The sequence below is a fragment of the Lissotriton vulgaris genome, chromosome 9 (genome assembly GCF_964263255.1).
Source record: "Lissotriton vulgaris chromosome 9, aLisVul1.2, whole genome shotgun sequence".
Classification (NCBI taxonomy): domain Eukaryota; kingdom Metazoa; phylum Chordata; class Amphibia; order Caudata; family Salamandridae; genus Lissotriton; species Lissotriton vulgaris.
This window is the reverse complement of record NC_141697.1, coordinates 1,105,649,111-1,105,668,789: the sequence shown is the minus strand read 5'-3', so window position 1 is coordinate 1,105,668,789 and position 19,679 is coordinate 1,105,649,111. Positions and strand designations below refer to the sequence as shown.

General features: G+C 40.1%; 1 protein-coding gene across 1 annotated transcript in view; it reads left to right on the top strand.

Annotated features, from left to right (window-relative positions):
* The window catches only part of ADAMTS9 (ADAM metallopeptidase with thrombospondin type 1 motif 9), a 914,249-nt gene that overhangs the window by 783,887 nt on the left and 110,683 nt on the right, over nt 1-19,679 (top strand). The window lies entirely within an intron of this gene.

The window sequence follows — 19,679 nt, the reverse complement described above, 5'->3', positions numbered from 1 at the left end:
ACTTGCCGCATCGCAGACTCAGCAATGCATCGAGCTCATGGTAAGTGTTTTTTTTATTATTTTACTCTCCCTATCCCATCATCTGTCGACCTCCCCCCAGTCTGCCCCATCCCCACCCTGCCCCATTGCTTCACTGATGTTACCTGTGCCGGCTGCACCTATAAATTAAAAAGAGAGAGCAAGGAAACACTACCTCTCCCATGAACATGGAGTAGCTAGAACTACAGAGAAAATAGTCCCTTCGAGTATGCGCTGGAAGGATATAACTCATCCAGTCAGAAGAATCCTTTGAGACCAAAATTCTCCTCAGGGGGTGGGGGCAAACAAATGAATAGGGTTGACAGCCATGAGGAGGCAACTGAGTAATGCTACAATGCCATCCTGTCATGAGCAAGTGGATGACCCAAAGCCTCACCATGTATCAAATGCAGAGAATATCTGCACTCCGGGCCTCCCAAACAGACAGAGTTTACTTTTTCCATTCCATGGTGCTGGTGCAGAGCAATTGGTGCCAGTAACCGTAAACCAGATTATGTCAGCAAGTCTTTGGGGTTGAAGTGCTCATACCGCACAATATTATAACCCCAAATGAGTGGCACGCAACATCAGGTGCAATGTTTCACTGACTGATTCTTGAATATGAGCTGTTTTACTGCACCTGTTGGAACTCCTTTATGGTTGAATTTTCGGTTCGATCACTTGAAGCCAAGAGACTTGCTGGATGGAAATGGCTCACTCTGTGTATAATGGAAACAACAGGTCTTCCTGCTAAATCCGAGAGTAACTGAGGCCTAAAAAGGACCTGCATCAAGAACATGTTGTCCATAAAAACCACAGTTATCAAATCTTCATACTTAATACCATCTTGCAAAATAATCCATGCCAATGGCCCAATCAATCCATAGTAAAGCATCACATTGTTAGGTCTGACTTGATAGTGCAGCTGCCTGCCTAACCTATTGTTCCCAATTCTGATAAATCACATAGAGTACTCTCTCACTTGATGCTATTGGTTGTTGATGTATCATTTCACCTTCCATGAAATTCTTGCATTGAATGAGGTGCTATTTTACATCTCAGAAGTATATGAGTCATCACACATTAAATTATGTATATCATAGATGCGTTGTATACAGGAAGAAATCATTTTTGTTCTTTTTTTTTTTTACTGCAAAAGGCTGTTTTAATGTTTCTATTGGGCCTCAAATGCTAGGTAGACCAATGGCTTTGTCAGTGCTTGTTTTTATCTCTGATGGGAATATAGATCTTGACAGGGTTGTTTTTGTTTAAGATATTAAAACACCCATCATTTTTAGCAATTGAGAATATGATGGTAGCCTAGTGAGTTTTGCAGATGAAAGTAATAAAACAAGTACATTTTGACCTCGTCATTTACTTGAGGAGTCTGTAGAGCAAAAGTAGTTCTTGTGCGATTGTGCCTAGACCTGCGTGATATTCTGTTTTCCTTGACTTTGAAGATCACATACTTTGTGCACATCTTATGACAGCCCGACTCAACACCCAAATCCGCCCTGACAAAAATGTTCAAACCAGAGCTTCACAACAGGAGACTAGAGTGGATTAGAGCTTTTGTGGCACGGCTGGGTGATGTCCTCCTTCCCTCCGAGAAAAAGCCAGAGTATTAAGAGGGCCATTTCGTGCTGTATCCCATACCACTCTGACAAATGCAGTGTGCTGATATGCTACAAGGGGACAAGGAAAACATGCAGCGCTGTAGGGACACTTAACCCCAGGATCTCTTAAAGGTATTGTCAAATCATTTGTTTTATGAAAACTTATCAACTTCCCAGCACAGTCATTCATCGTTGAAATGTAATGAGAAAGTGGTTTAGTTTTGAACTGATTTATAATCCAGAATGGCTTTAGTGGGAGAGGTAAACAAGCGCGGCCCGTGAAGGTAAGAGTGGTGGGGCCAGGTGAGCGGTGGGGGGAGGGGGATTTTGACAGACGACGACGAGGGAAAATTATGTATTTATTTTCCCTCGTGGTTATCTGTCAGATCACCCCCCCCCCCCCCCCCACCCCCTCTTCACAAAAATCAAGCCCCACTGCTGCGCCGCTCTGACCTCCACGGGCTGCCCTGGAGGTTGGTACATAGGTAAACCCCGCAGAAGTAAACAATGGTAATGTTTTGGGTTGGCATGTGTGTGAAAGGGAGATTTTTGATAGCTTTGAGGTGACACCATATTACTTTAATTTGCCTCAAACAAATATTCATATTTGACACACGGCAAATCTAAAAAGTGATTACAAATCCCAAAGAAAACAATTGTGCCTGACCATGACATACAGTTGTTTCATGTCTAAGTGCAATGTATTTAGCGAACTATGTACAAGACTGTAAAGAAATATCGAAGTAGAATTTATCTGTCTTACAGTACGAAAACTAGTATCTCTGGAGAGGAGAGCGTAAATCCTTGTGAATGAGCAGTATTTTCCTGCGGGGGCCTTTCCATCCCCTGCCTCATAGTTTATAAAGTGGACATTTGCCTGTCGTTTGCTAAAGTTACTGAAATTCAGTAATGTTTTCTCATGTTTTTGGGTCTTGCTTCTTAATCAATAGTTATTATATACACAATATATTCTCAAAAAGGCTGATGGATTGTAAATAGCAAACGAAGCAACACTGTTGGGTAACAACTGCCCAGCGTTTTCTTTCCTAGTAAATCAGTCAAAAAAGGTCAGTCAAATTAAGTTTACTTAGGCTAACAGTTCATAAAAATAGATAAAATACAACCAGATAGGGGTTTGTTAATTGAATCCTTTTTTATAACAGTAGCATTGACACTTAACTTGACTGCGCCTTATCATCCAAGCTGCCAATAAATAGTGTGACACAGCAAAGAGCACATATTTGACATAGTTTTATAAGTTGCTTTGTTTTACGCGTAGCCACATTTTCTATCAAAGGACATGGACACTTGGCCCTCGAGGTAACATGCATTATACGTCTGGAACATTAAATTATTCTCTTCCTCGATCTGATCGGTGCGATTATAACAGTGCATAGTTTAACCAGAAGATTTTTTTAAATTATTCAAAGGCAAAGTGCAAGCCTTTGAATTTAATTTACAAAGCCTTAACGAATTAATGTGTGCTCATCTTAATTCAGGTAGGATTGAAATTGAAGTGTGCTTTGCCAGATTAAAAATGCATGTGTTACAGAACCTATTTGCAACCAGTTTTTTCTGTCCATAGTTTATAAATAGAATTAACTTCGCCTCCCATACCGATAGAAACAGAGTCTAGGGATGACCATAGCTGGGATAGACCTGCCCGCTTTGCTAATTTGTAAACTTGCCTAAACCAACAAAACGTCCAGTGGCGATTGGTGACGTTTGAAATAGGTAGGGAGTAAAAGTTTTTTGTTTTTGCAGTTTTTTATATAGCGTGAACTCGACCCAAAGGTATTGGAGCACTTTAGATGAGCACCAATTACATACACAAGGACACATTCATTTTTGGTAGGCACAAAGAGATTAAGTGATTTACCCAGAATCACAGGATGTTGAGCCGACATCCAGGCTCGAAACTGGTTCCCCAGTTCCAAAGGTGACACTTCTGGCCATTAGGCCACATCTTCTCCCCATTTGGGTATGACTTGTATGTAGCAAGCAAGCTTAATGGACAAATGTGGGGTTCAGGGTCGTCCTCCCCCCGAGCAAAAATATAAAAAGATTGATAAATGGTGCATTTAAAAGCAAATTAATTTAGTGATTTAGTGTGAAAGCAAACTTTATAAGGCAGTGGGAATGTAAAGTCTTGAAATATTAAACACATTGAAAACTGCCCCATATTTTACTGCATTAAAATGTTCAACAGTTAAGGTAATATGCAAATATTACTCTATCTAATCAGGCCGAAAAATACTACCGAAAGAACACCTCTCTGCTCTTTCTACCTTTATGGCCTCTCTTTATTAATTTAGGGCCAGATGTAGGTGTCTAAAACCGGTCGGTAATGCCAAAATTCGGTAAATTTCAGCGTTACTGGCCGGTATTTAGCCATTCCTAATGTAGGTAAGGAATCGGTAAATAAGGAATCGGTAAATACGGATTCCTTAATACCGATTCCATATTGCTCTTGCATTTAAGGATTCGGTAATACAGATTCCTTAAATGCAATGTAGGAAGCACATTAAAGAGTGCATATAAGCCTTAAGAAATCGGTAATTACCACCAACTTCAAGTTGGTCCTAATTACCGATTTCCCTTAAAAAAGCCCTTTTTTGCTTTTTCTAAAGTGCCATGTGGCACACATGCATGCCCTTAGGGCATGTATGTGCACCACATGTGCACACATGTACATTTCAGGGGTGCAACAGGGTGTCCTTTGGACACCCTGGCCCCCTTGAAATACCTCCCGGTATTGCCGGTTCTGTAAAACCAAATCGCTAATACTGAATGTTTTCACATTCATTCCTATGGGCCTCCAAGCCCATAGAAATGAATGGGTAGATCTTCCTTATTACCGAATCTCAATTACCGATTCGGAAATAAGGAATATTAAGGATTTGGTATTTTTTACCGAATCTTTACCTTCATCGGAAATACCGATTTCTTAGTAGCAAATCGGTAAAATTCGTTATTAAGAAATCGGTATTTCTGATTTACCTACATCTGGCCCTTAGTGTTTCATATTTAAATGTACAATTGTTTTTTTGTTTATTTCTGGCCAATACCATTCCAATGATTAAGTAGCAGTAAAACAGGACCTTCTCGAGAGGTCCGGGGCACTACCAAGACGGATTGGTATCCCTGGAAGGAGAACCCATACAAGTTCCTTCGATTTTGGAGAATAGAGTCAGATGACCTTACCGAGAGTGAGCCCGTGGTGGATTCCATCGCCTCCCTAGTGGAGAGTCCGGGCCCACCTCGCATAGAGGGCAAGAGATTAAGTTAGTACTCTTTTATCTCCATTTCTATACTGATCAGACATATGAGGACAAAAAAAGTGCAAATTGTACAGCGCAACAACTTCAGCCTTTTAAAGTGTGTGCTTGCCCAGTGTCTTGCATCGCATGCAATATCAAAAAAATGCTCTAACCAGGTTTTGGGAAGCACCTACAGCTGCTGACTGCAATCAGTCATATAGAAATATGTGTAGACAGGTCTTTAATTGGGATGAAAAAAGGTGGGGGCTCTCCAAAAGGGAACATGTAAAATATGTTTCTGTGATTCCCAAAGCGTGCCAACCGACCAGTATTTTGGTTTATCTCTGAGGTGTTATTGCATCCAGATATATAACACAACAACTGAGAAGCACCTAAAACTGGTCAGGACGATTGGTTTTGTCAGTGATAGCGGTTTAAGATAAATGAGTAACAACAATGATTTTTTATAAATAATTAACATTACACATGTTTCAATTCTGATAATATGAGACAAGGAATTAAATATTATTGAGGCCTATGGAAGGAGTATTGGCATTCCGTTATGTGTGTTTTATGTTAGATATGTATGCCCTTTTTTATGCACATCTCATCCATCTGCAAATGTTCAACTCCTCTCTTTCTTCTTCAGCACCCTCTTTTCACTTTCCCTGAATGCACTTCCTTGCATCTCCCTCACTTTACCACCCTCAAACATACACTGCACTCACTCACGTTCACGCATTTTATTTCCTGTTGCTTTTACTTGTAAATATTTTGACATCTGTGTACCCCTTCACTCACATTTAAACAGAATTTCAATTGCAACTGGAATACGTGACCTTTGTTCTGTGTGCTCTGCAAAGAGACCAACCCACTGACAGGCACTTTGCTTTGCATTCAGCCTACATGCCAGAGCTCTCAATCAAAGTGTCCTAAGCACCTGGCACAACTCAAAGTATGTACTATAGAGGAATAATAACATGCACGAAAAAGTACTGAAGCACTACATGATGGAATACCTAACACTTTTGGGGAATGCAAGATTAAGTAAAACATGAAATAAGAGATTAACTATATCGCTGAAATGCATTACCGTTAACGTTTCTAACATTCATTGCCCGGAAATCAGTCCATGTTTCCGGCATTAATGCTGAGGGCATGAAGACATGGCCATTTTTAATGCCATACAACAGATAACTTGCTTTACTGTAAGCACACATTTTTCCCCTTTGCGCTTGACTCAGATATTTGAATCAACTTCACACGGGAAGAAGAACCCTGCTCAACTTTTGGATCAGTTTTGCAGGGGAACAAATACAGCAGCTCCACTTCTAAAGGGGCCAGCAACCTGCACGCAAGATTAGCATTCAAACACTTATCATTACCAAGGTCATTGAACCAGATCACACATGCTTGCATCCACTTCTACATGTGGCGAATGGGAAAGAGTGGGATCTATGCCTCTGAATGACAGACATCTGCATCACGCATGGATAAAGACTCCGATGCCCGAAACCATGACGCTGATAGCGTCACTGGCCTACAGTGGATAACACCATAGACCACAATGGCAATGAAGGGCTTTAGAAAGGTAAGCCCTGCATCATCTGTCACAGTGCTGAAAGTTGATTTTACTCTCTGGTTTCTGTCTCCTGCTTCAGAGCGAGGCGGGGCAGGCAGGATGAGACAGCCCAGACTTAAATAGATCGATTTGTTTAGATATACGATTGGATCTCTGAATAAATCGATCTATTTATATTTTGCATGTAAATGTGTAGGAATTTCAGAGGGGAACAGCCCCTGAATCCTAAAGGAGAAACAGCCCTTGACAACGACCTGTCTCCTGCTGAGTTGAGCATATCACTCAAGCTCTCTTTGTAATGGGTTACCTCAGGGGCTCCCTAAACCCTGGCCCAGTGCAAGAGTGGTCTGAGTTTATTTAAGTAGGATATGCTCACAATAACAAGGCCCATCAGAAGAGGGACAATAGGTGTACTCCGTGGCATGCATGAGACATTTCCGGATCACATGTAGTGAATGATGTCATTTTACAATGGCCCCAGAGTTCCACACCATAGAGTGCAGCATTTTGGCACTGGCTTTGTGAACTGAGTAGGAGAGCCTATCCATGCACAATACACCCTGGCAAAGCATATGGTTTCACCCACATGTTTAGTCAGGATAATGCTAGCAATACTTCATAATGTGATGTTTCTATTTTAGGTAAGATGATATTTTTATGCCCAAATATTGTACTCGTTTGAAAAGAGGTTCCTTGAGTTTTGTGTGGTCTTGATTTCATCAACGTTTCTTGAGAGGTGTTGATGGCTAACCCTTTTGGTGTGAAGCATTCCTCCCATTTCTCCAAAAAGATTCTGCAAGTCTCTTACAGAATCCAATAGGGAATCGTCTGCAACTAGGAGGGTTGCAATTATGCAACTGCCTAACAGTTTTGCTTCCCGAAACCAGTGCCCACAAACTCAACAACTTGATTAGTATACAAAGAAAAAAGCAGTGGAATAAATGAGTGAATTTTGTGCATGGTCTTTGTTGACAGGGAATGCTTATATGTTTTCCCCAGCAAGGCCCCACACACTATTGCATTATTTTCAAGGTAGTTTTGCCAACTGCCAAAAAGCAGGCCAGGGGAATGCCCACTGTTCTAGATCCTTTCTAAACCCTGCATGTCAAAGTGGGAGAGAATCGGGATGCTTGTCCTAGAATGAAAGTTTAGCTATTAGAAGCCATGCAAATATATTTTGGACTTGTCTAGTAGTTTTATTGGGTGATAATTTGTAGGATTGTGTCTGCAACTTTTCTTATGTGTGGCACTATCTCAGCTCCCAACCACGATTTTGGTATTTGGCTGGTTTTAAAATTGCTTTGCCTACAGTCAGGATATATTTTCCCAATGATAATAGAAGGGTTATTTGCCGGGCGCACAGCGTTTTTTAATAAGTTTTTAAGGTTGTATGGATCTCCAGAGTATCGCCTTCTGTCTGGAGGCGTAATGTACTGAAATAAGGGCTGCACTCCCAACACTGAGAGATGTCCTCTAGGATCCAAAAATGTCCTTGAATCAAGGTTTCACAAAAGGATTATGACTCTACTCCAAGAGTTGTAGTCTGAATGTTTTATTCACATGTGTTCATAGCTTGTTATGTTCACAAGCGTTTGCTGCTGTTCCTGTTCATTAACATTTTGCACTCATACCATCCCAATGCATTTCGGCATTTCCATTGTGCCTTCATCTGGGGATATATTTCTAAAAACGAAGAAATGCTTATATTTTACATCATGTAAAAAATAGTTCATAGGCTGCCTAATAGATGCTAAATAATTATACAACAGCGAGTTCATGCAGTGTGAGTGATTAAAAAACTGGTTTGTCACAATGAAGGGTGATATAACGTGAAAGAAAAAGATTATAGTTAAAATAATAAAGTCTAAAGTGCAAGGTGAAAAAACATGTGCGTTATGTTGCTGACTCGTGCTGGTAGGAAAATAACTTGTGCATTTCAGCTGCTTAACTAAAGTAGACGGAGTGCTGTGAATTATATACAAATAAAAGCGAGAATTTAGCATGTGAAACTCCTAAGCTTCGCTGTCATGGGGCTTCATCGCGCCCCCCACAACCGCACTGCTAAATATGCGAATTCCGCGGGTTTTCGTTTGTGTTTTTGCCATAATCAAACTTTATCCAAGTAATCCTTAATTTTTCAAAACGTATTTCACTCTTTCCCAACATTTCAAGCGAGTCGACATGCCATGTGTGTATGCAATTTTCAATTTTTTACTGTTCACTCCGCGTCTATCCGGACTTTAAGAATGAACAGAGCTGAGGCATTAATTCATGTCAGGCAGCGTTTAATCTTTAAAATATACCCAATGCATTTCGGGCTCAACGCCCTTCCTCGGGGGTCACTGTGAATACACAATAAATAACCACAATCACTAAATGTGGACATCACTTTAGATGAACATTTTCGAATATAAATACAAGTATAAAATATACATTTGTGCGATTTCCAAAACATTTTTATCACTTTGGTTTCCTCTACACATTGAATCCTTGTGTTCTGAAAGTGGTGGACAGTCTATCTCATGCATTACTTTCTGCTTAATTTAATTTATAACTTGCCAGTCTTCTTGAAAAACTTGAACCCGACCCCTTATCATATTAAGAAACCATTGAATTATCCACTAATCTCCCTTTGCTCCTAAATCCGGACTATATTTTGATCGTGTTCTCTTCCCATGTGTTCATTATTACACAATCACTTTCACCCCTGTCGTGCGCGGTTCCCTCATGTTTGCTTTCACCCCCATTCACGAAGTCACTATTTATATAGCGACATCACCTCTCCCCATTGCTCTCCCTGTGCCCTCCCCTCCGCCTAGATTTTACGTTCTCTCTACCATTTCCTTAACAAACACTCGATCTGGCCCGTACCTGCCATCTGCTGTCTGAAGACGTCATTCCTTCCTCTGTCTTCCAACCCGTTAGTCTCCTTCCCATAATTCCTCACTGGTTTAACCTGTGACTATATCTATCCAATGGGGTTTCTTTGGTTCAAATCTCCCAACCTCTCACCCTCTCGATATAGCATGTAAGATTCCTCCGTGTCAACTACATTCCCCATGATGCTGTTCAATTCAAATTTAAAAACCATTATGGCACGCAAATTTTTCTTAGAGAACATATGAAGCAATAATAGGTCGCACTGTATAAACACATCCCGATTGTAAATATGTTAAACGTCATTTGCGTGTTCATTCCGAAGTTAACTCCTCGAGTGTCTCTGTCACTGTCATTTATGAACCACATTGATATTCCTGGCATGCCGACTCGTGTCATTTACTCCTTTTACATCATTCTTCTCAGTCTTCATCTTTGGGTGCACACCTGTTGTAGGGCATATGTAACGTACTGCACTGTAAGGGTGGCAGGTTGCACCCCATGTGTTCCTCATTCCTCAAATTTTATCTGCTTTCATCCATAATGTGCGTGCTGGTTGAGTTCAAAGTGCCATGCCCTGTCGACACTGTAAAGTATATACATCGCTGTCATGGGGCTTCATCGCGCCCCCCACAACCGCACTGCTAAATATGCGAATTCCGCGGGTTTTCGTTTGTGTTTTTGCCATAATCAAACTTTATCCAAGTAATCCTTAATTTTTCAAAACGTATTTCACTCTTTCCCAACATTTCAAGCGAGTCGACATGCCATGTGTGTATGCAATTTTCAATTTTTTACTGTTCACTCCGCGTCTATCCGGACTTTAAGAATGAACAGAGCTGAGGCATTAATTCATGTCAGGCAGCGTTTAATCTTTAAAATATACCCAATGCATTTCGGGCTCAACGCCCTTCCTCGGGGGTCACTGTGAATACACAATAAATAACCACAATCACTAAATGTGGACATCACTTTAGATTAACATTTTCGAATATAAATACAAGTATAAAATATACATTTGTGCGATTTCCAAAACATTTTTATCACTTTGGTTTCCTCTACACATTGAATCCTTGTGTTCTGAAAGTGGTGGACAGTCTATCTCATGCATTACTTTCTGCTTAATTTAATTTATAACTTGCCAGTCTTCTTGAAAAACTTGAACCCGACCCCTTATCATATTAAGAAACCATTGAATTATCCACTAATCTCCCTTTGCTCCTAAATCCGGACTATATTTTGATCGTGTTCTCTTCCCATGTGTTCATTATTACACAATCACTTTCACCCCTGTCGTGCGCGGTTCCCTCATGTTTGCTTTCACCCCCATTCACGAAGTCACTATTTATATAGCGACATCACCTCTCCCCATTGCTCTCCCTGTGCCCTCCCCTCCGCCTAGATTTTACGTTCTCTCTACCATTTCCTTAACAAACACTCGATCTGGCCCGTACCTGCCATCTGCTGTCTGAAGACGTCATTCCTTCCTCTGTCTTCCAACCCGTTAGTCTCCTTCCCATAATTCCTCACTGGTTTAACCTGTGACTATATCTATCCAATGGGGTTTCTTTGGTTCAAATCTCCCAACCTCTCACCCTCTCGATATAGCATGTAAGATTCCTCCGTGTCAACTACATTCCCCATGATGCTGTTCAATTCAAATTTAAAAACCATTATGGCACGCAAATTTTTCTTAGAGAACATATGAAGCAATAATAGGTTGCACTGTATAAACACATCCCGATTGTAAATATGTTAAACGTCATTTGCGTGATCATTCCCAAGTTAACTCCTCGAGTGTCTCTGTCACTGTCATTTATGAACCACATTGATATTCCTGGCATGCCGACTCGTGTCATTTACTCCTTTTACATCATTCTTCTCAGTCTTCATCTTTGGGTGCACACCTGTTGTAGGGCATATGTAACGTACTGCACTGTAAGGGTGGCAGGTTGCACCCCATGTGTTCCTCATTCCTCAAATTTTATCTGCTTTCATCCATAATGTGCGTGCTGGTTGAGTTCAAAGTGCCATGCCCTGTCGACACTGTAAAGTATATACATCGCTGTCATGGGGCTTCATCGCGCCCCCCACAACCGCACTGCTAAATATGCGAATTCCGCGGGTTTTCGTTTGTGTTTTTGCCATAATCAAACTTTATCCAAGTAATCCTTAATTTTTCAAAACGTATTTCACTCTTTCCCAACATTTCAAGCGAGTCGACATGCCATGTGTGTATGCAATTTTCAATTTTTTACTGTTCACTCCGCGTCTATCCGGACTTTAAGAATGAACAGAGCTCCTCCTAAGCTTGACATTAATCAAACACCTAAGTGTCTTACAAATTCAGTGGCTAAGGGAAACGCTTACCGCGAAAGTGCACGTCTGTGATGGTAAAGGCTGTAGCTAGGTTCGACAAAGGTCAATGACCCGGAAATAAATATACAGAAAAAGGTTGCGTGAGGGCGCGACCTAGTAGGGACTGTGTTCAAAGTAAAATGCAGGGGTGAAAACGGGTAGGGAGCGCGTTAAAAAAGTGGGATGTTTAAGGGTGGTGAAAAAAGCGTGGTGAATGAAAACCAGTGGTTCACTAGAGATCACAATGAATAATGATACTAAAACTAACATGTAGTATAATAATATCAGGCAATGTAAACAAACTAATATGATTAAACATGAATTACAAGCTTTGAATGGTGAAATGAAAAAACCACTCTGCGCAGGTAAGGAGTCATTGGCTGGGGCCCCAGCTCTTCAAAGATAACATAAATATTCCACTCGGTCATTTAGGCCGAATGGTTTCATGCTGCTTAAGGTGAAAATCCAATAATTTTCTCTTTTTAATAATTCCTGATGATTGTCTTTACCCTCTTGTTGTTTCACAGTTTCCAACACGCAATATCTTAGCTGGCTGATGCCATGACCAGCTTCCAAGAAATGTTGAGCTACAGTGGATTTTAGGTGCTTATTTCTTATATTAGATTTGTGCTCGGTCAGTCTTATCTTGAGTTTTCTCTGGGTTTGTCCGACATAAATCTTGCCGCATGGGCATTTCAACATATACACCGCGTTGCTGGTGTCGCAGGTTGCTGTAGCTCTTACTTTGATTTTATTGCCCTTCATGGGGTGGTTAACTGTAATCCCTTGGATAACATTATTGCAGTGGTTGCAGTTTCTGCATGGGATTGTTCCTTTGTATTCCGTGTTGGTTGAGGGAGTTTTTAACAGTTCTCCTAGGTTTCTTGCTCTTGTGAAAGCAAAGGTAGGTTGAATGTCAAAGATTTTGTTGAAGTCAGGCTCTATCCTTAGGATTTCCCAATGTTTTCTGATTATTTGTTTGAATTGGTGACTTGCTGTGGAATATTTGGAAACTATGGTGATTGCTTCTGTATCAGTTGTCGCTGTGTAGGACAGTAGTTGACTCCTGGTTTTGGTTTCCGATCGTTGGATGGCCTGCTCGAGGACATGGTGTGGGTACCCTCGTGCTTTGAATCTCTGTAGAGTGGTTTGCATCTCTTGATGGAATTGCTGGTTTTCCGAGGTGATTCTTTTGGCTCTGATGATCTGACTGTATGGTAAGTGGTCTTTTAATGGTTGTGGGTGAAAACTAGAATAGTGTAATGTGTTGTTCCTGTCTGTTTTTTTCCGAAATAGACTGGTGGTGAATCCTGTGGGAGTGTTGGTGATTTTGACATCAAGAAAAGTTATAGATTCCTTGTGGAGTTCATGTGTGAATTGAATGCGTTGGTCTATGGTGTTTAATAGTGCCAGTTGTTCTTGCAGGATGTTTTTAGGGCCTTGCCAAATCAAAAAGATGTCATCTATGAATCTCACAAATATTTTTAGGTGATCCATCCATTCAGTTTTGTTGAGTATGTGGTCTTCTTCGAATCTATGCATAAAAATATTTGCATAGGCCGGTGCTGTAGAATTGCCCATAGATGTTCCTGTTAGTTGCTGGTACCAGTCATCCTTCCATGTAAAATAGCTGAAAAACAATGTGAATTGTAGGAGTTCCATGAGAAAAAGTTTTAAATGATTGTCCAGATCACTTCTCAGTAAACAGTACTCAATGGCTTCAATTCCCATTGAATGTGGGATGGATGTATATAGGGACGATACATCAACTGTGCACAAAAATATTTGACCGTGATCCTCAATTTGTACTTGGTTTAGTTTATTGATAAAATCCGTGGTGTCACGGATGTACGTTGGAAGAGAAGTAACGATCGGTTGAAAATATCTGTCAAGAAATTTTCCCACAGGATCGTGGATGCTGCCACATGTCGATACAATAGGCCTGCAAGGAGGCGTTTGTGGATTTTTATGTATCTTGGGAACCAAGAAGAATTTTGGACTTTTAGGATGCTTGGTAGTAAGATACTTGTTGGTTTTCTCAGAAATTGTACTATTCTCAACAGCTTTGTTGAGTATTGTATCAAGTTTTTCTTTGAATTGGACGGTGGGGTTATTGGTTAGTTTCAGATAAGTTTTAGAATCCGAGAGGTGAACCATCGCTTGTTGATCATAGTAAGAGGTGTTGAGAATTACTATGGCGCCACCCTTGTCAGCTTTGACACATGTCACTTGCTTGTTGTTAGCAATGGATTTGATAGTGCTGATGTCCTTGACAGTGAAGTTTTTGTGTTTAGGTTGTCGGTTACAGTTCAATTTGGATAAGTCGTTTCGAACTAGGGTCTCGTAGGTGTCGAGACTCTTATGTGAGACTGGTGCAAGAAAGTTGCTTTTGGGACGTAATCCCCTGAGTTGATCTTCTTGGGGGTCTGTGGGCGTTTGTACAATGTTTTGGAAAAAGTGTTTTAACCGAAGTTTCCTCATGAGCTTGTAAAATGAGATTTCTAGCTCTAGTTTGTTGGTTCGGGCCGTAGGTATAAACGAAGTTCCTCTTTGTAGAATTTTCATTTGGATTTCACTGAAATGATAGTCCGAGATGTTGATTACCAAGTTGTCAGTTATTTCCCTTTGGTCTTTTTGATTGTTGCTGTCCTGGTTTGTGGAGGTTCTCTTGTTTTTTCTTGTTCTTTTGGACCTCCTGGGTCTTCGCGTTGATCCTGGCCTACCTCTAAAAAAGGCTCGGCTGATGTTGATGGTGCTTCCGAAGAAATAGCATTATCTGGGGGGTTAGGTGTTGTTTTCTGCGGTGGAGGTCGATTTCGTCTTCCTTGTGGGTTTGTGATGTCGTCTTCGGAGGATGAGGTTTCAGTATTTGCTGTGTAGGGTTTGTTTTGTCGCCGTTTAGCATATATATCAGCCCATGTATATACCTCGCCCATTTTATAATCTATGGTGTCCCTTTTTAGTTTGCGGATCTTGCGTTCTGTGACTTCAGCAGTATGTTTGGTTAGTTGGGTGTTTATGTCTTCCATGATCTTGTTGAGTTCTTCAGTTGTGTAACTGTTTTCCAATTCTGTCTTCACGTGGGAGATTTCAGTGGCAAGTTCTTCCAAAATGGTTGATAATTCTTCGATAATCAACAATATTAGGTCGAGGCTGCACTTATTAAGAATGGCGTACCATCTATCCTTGAATCTTTGGACGTTTTTGCATAGAGATGGTTTTAATGGTATTCTTAAGCCTCTCGGTATTCTCTGTGCCTTATGGTACTTAACCATGGTGCTCGCGTGCAGGCGTTGGTTGATTATTTTCTTTGACAGGTATAATAATTGTTTGATGTTTTGCTCCTTACTGCGGTTTGTGGTTAATTCAGTAGTTTCTTCACTGATGAGTGCGTATATTCTGTTGACTTCCTCATTAGAATACGCAAAAGTTTCTGCTCTTGCATCGGTAAGATTAAATATTTCCTCCATGTTCTGTGCGTGCTGTCCAGCAGTAGAGCAGACTAATTTTGATACAAAGAAGGGTTATTTGCCGGGCGCACAGCGTTTTTTAATAAGTTTTTAAGGTTGTATGGATCTCCAGAGTATCGCCTTCTGTCTGGAGGCGTAATGTACTGAAATAAGGGCTGCACTCCCAACACTGAGAGATGTCCTCTAGGATCCAAAAATGTCCTTGAATCAAGGTTTCACAAAAGGATTATGACTCTACTCCAAGAGTTGTAGTCTGAATGTTTTATTCACATGTGTTCATAGCTTGTTATGTTCACAAGCGTTTGCTGCTGTTCCTGTTCCATTAACATTTTGCACTCATACCATCCCAATGCATTTCGGCATTTCCATTGTGCCTTCATCTGGGGATATATTTCTAAAAACGAAGAAATGCTTATATTTTACATCATGTAAAAAATTGTTCATAGGCTGCCTAATAGATGCTAAATAATTATACAACAGCGAGTTCATGCAGTGTGAGTGATTAAAAAACTGGTTTGTCACAATGAAGGGTGATATAACGTGAAAGAAAAAGATTATAGTTAAAATAATAAAGTCTAAAGTGCAAGGTGAAAAAACATGTGCGTTATGTTGCTGACTCGTGCTGGTAGGAAAATAACTTGTGCATTTCAGCTGCTTAACTAAAGTAGACGGAGTGCTGTGAATTATATACAAATAAAAGCGAGAATTTAGCATGTGAAACTCCTAAGCTTGACATTAATCAAACACCTAAGTGTCTTACAAATTCAGTGGCTAAGGGAAACGCTTACCGCGAAAGTGCACGTCTGTGATGGTAAAGGCTGTAGCTAGGTTCGACAAAGGTCAATGACCCGGAAATAAATATACAGAAAAAGGTTGCGTGAGGGCGCGACCTAGTAGGGACTGTGTTCAAAGTAAAATGCAGGGGTGAAAACGGGTAGGGAGCGCGTTAAAAAAGCAAACGCTTGTGAACATAACAAGCTATGAACACATGTGAATAAAACATTCAGACTACAACTCTTGGAGTGGAGTCATAATCCTTTTGTGAAACCTTGATTCAAGGACATTTTTGGAACCTAGAGGACATCTCTCAGTGTTGGGAGTGCAGCCCTTATCCCAATGATAATAGCTCAGGTTTAAAGCGCAGCTCAGCCAGGATTTTAGCTGGGTCTGGGCCCTGTCCCCTTTTGCTGATTTCTAATAGAACCTCATGTAAAGTAAATAGTTTGAAATGGAAATTGTTGGCAGGCAAAGTTCTTATAAGTGGGCCCCTCCTCAGCCTAGAATTCAGCTTCATAATACAAAGCTGGGAAATGTGAGAGCCAGTGATCTCCTGGAGTGATGTTTCAGGTTTTGCATTATGAGTTTTACCACATTTTCCCACTATCTGCCAAGATTGCCTTGTATACCTTGTCATGACTGCCTTGAGTAAGTCAGACCACCTGTAGTGTTACCACTTTCTCTTCTTATCAACCAAGATAGTTGTATATCATCTTCTGCTCCCTCTTATATCCATAGAAATCTTGCTCCTTATAACTTCGAGAAGCAAGGAAAATCTTGCCTAGTCTCTCGTTTCTATGACGCCAGTGATTAGCCTTTATTGTCATTTCCCATCTACTGGAGGAAGATTTGGTGGGATATGCAGTGATGCATTCACAAACAGCCTTGTATGATGGAAAACATTAGCGTGGAACTAAGATTACAAAGCTTAATGACATTCTTGCACGTGCAGTAACATTTGTAGATTTATCATCATGAACTGAATACACTGGAAGGTTGTCATCAGTAACTCAGGTTTCCTTATTCACCTTGATCATTCGACCACAGAGGAACAGAACTCCCTTACCTAATTATGTTGTAATTGGAAACACAGTTTCTAGAATTTGTGTTGCCCTAAGTTTCTTAAATCAAAATAACTAGGGGTAGGCCTATACCTTGGATTTTGCAAGCATACACAACTTTTATAGCTTGAAGGATTAATACCTCTTTCTTATATCAATCCTGTATTTTTATTTATACCTTTTTATTTTGTATTTCAAATTTTCAATATTCATTCATTATCAGAAATCGAGACATTGCCACTTTATCATTACACTTCATAAAAGACATTTCAAATCAACAATTATTCATACTTAGCAAGACAGTGTTAATCCCAAACAGAATTATTCTGCTTTACAAAAAACAATAATTCAAAAAACAATAATCAATGTCACAAAAAAATGCAACTCTAATTTAACAAAATAGACAATGACAACAAAATTTGATTTGGATGCCCTAGTTCCAAAAACTCATCTGATGTCCACTTTTTGGTGTCCTATCATTTTTTAACCTGAGTAAACATCATTATTATTCATCTGAAGAAAAAGTTATTTTTCTTGATTATGCAAAGTTAATTACCATTCCTCAACGTCTTAAAGGGTATGCGGACGCGTTTCGAGTCCTGGTATTCCTTTACAGGGCTCTCATCAAGGCTTATATTCTTTTAATCTGTAAAAGAGTTGTGACATAATTAAATGGCGTGCTCTCCCTATTTATTTGTTTCACCACGATCTACTTATTGATATGTAGTTTTTACCTTTTTTCGTGAGGTTTCTGATTTATAAGAATTCACCATGAATTACATCCGGGGCCATTAAGTAAAACGATTCTTTCTTGTGTTCAGACATTTTGTCTGTTTTGTTTGCTTTTCTTCCTCCTAATGATGATTTCTTTTTTCACTGATGAATTTTGACTCCTCCCATTTGTTGACTCAGTTTCTTCCCCTGTTTTATCCCATTACAATCATAGGACTCTGGACTGCTGCTAGACAATTATGTTCCGTCTTCTTCTTCCTTTTTTCTCTCATTGGGCCTTTATTTTCACTTACATGTAGTTTCCTACTTTCTTGGGGGATGGCTTTATTTGATGTGATATTCTCTGTACTTGTATTCACGTTGGCAAAATAAAACTTTAAAAAAAAATTAAAAAAATTAAAAAAAGAATCCGAGTCCGATGTAAAGTCTGAATCTATTTCCATTACCAAGTCTGGATGCGCTAGTTTTACTGCTCTCCTTGAGCATTTGTACATGCCTGATGCCAGGTTTGTACATCAGGAGGGCTTTGTAAAGTCTTGTTAGCTTTTCCAATACACCACCTGCTTCTCCAGCAACTAGCAAAAATCTCAAGATCCCATATATTGCCATTGCCATACAATTGCTTATGCGTGCCACTTTTGCCAAATTAGATAGAGCACCAAACGTGCCTAAAACTCCAATTATCAAAATGGAAAAGTGGCAAACTGCCAGGATAATAATCTGATGATGTACCAAAAGGTCTAAAAAGCCACAGTGTTGGTATATTAAAATAAATATAAAAAAGAAAGCTTTGCACAATCTTAAACTCAGATTAAAACTATAAACTCTACAAAGTCGGTAAGAGTGTAAGAAAAGCCGGGGCACAGAGTCATCAATTCACCTTTGGTCTCAACTCTAAGCTCAACTATGAGTATCATCTTAGTCTTGTGAAATATTGATTAGGATGCTTTGGCCTCTACTCACCCGCTATCCCGGGTCTCCAACATTTTAAATACTTGCTTTTAGTCATAGACAAGGTGAGCAAAAACTGGGGGAAAATGCCACAAGAGGCGCCGAGCATGGCCTTTCTCCTTTACACAGCCGTGACCCTACACCCTTCAGGTACCTACACCCTAACATGCTCTCGGTAGCTACCACCACCACTGTCAACACAGGCACAGACACCGGCATGGGTATCAGATGACAGAGTATGTTTTTCTTTATCAAAAGAAGTTCGTATTTCATACCCCTTAAAATCGTTCATGAATTAATCATTAGTGGTTACTTTTAAACAACAGTCCAAAAAAACACCCACCTTAGTTATTTGTTGTGGTAGAAAGTTTATACGTGGATGGTGATATTGCTGCTAGTAGTGATGACGTAGGATCCCTCGGTGTCATAACTGGTTTTGTCTTCTGTCTCTGATATGAATGTACATGAGCGCTGTGTTTATGGTGCACTGGGTCCTGGATGTCCTCGGATACTGTAGTTCAGCCTTCTCCAACAAGTAGGCGGCGAGCTACTGATAGCTCTCCAGCTAGCTTTAAGTAGCTCTCCTGTTTCAAGCCCAGACGACTAAATTAGAAACTTTTGCTTGCCTGAATATTTATATGTATACTCAAATTTTGTATTCAAGACGAAAATGTGTGTGTTTTCGTAACTCATAAGGTGTTGTTCAGGGAATAACAGTTGAATGCCCAAAACAAATTTTAAGCTTACAAATAGTATTACCTTGGTGCCAGTGGCATTCAAGTTATAGCTATTATGTATTACCTATGTAAATGCATTCCAAACTTTCAAAGCCTGTTTTGATATTACCCTGCCTGATACACTGAGTTGATCATAACTAGTAATCTTGAATGGTGTAGCTACTAATGTAATCTTGCCTGTTGTCGCTATTACAGCAGTAATACAATTAGTAGCATGGGATGATTTTTTTTTTCTGTAAT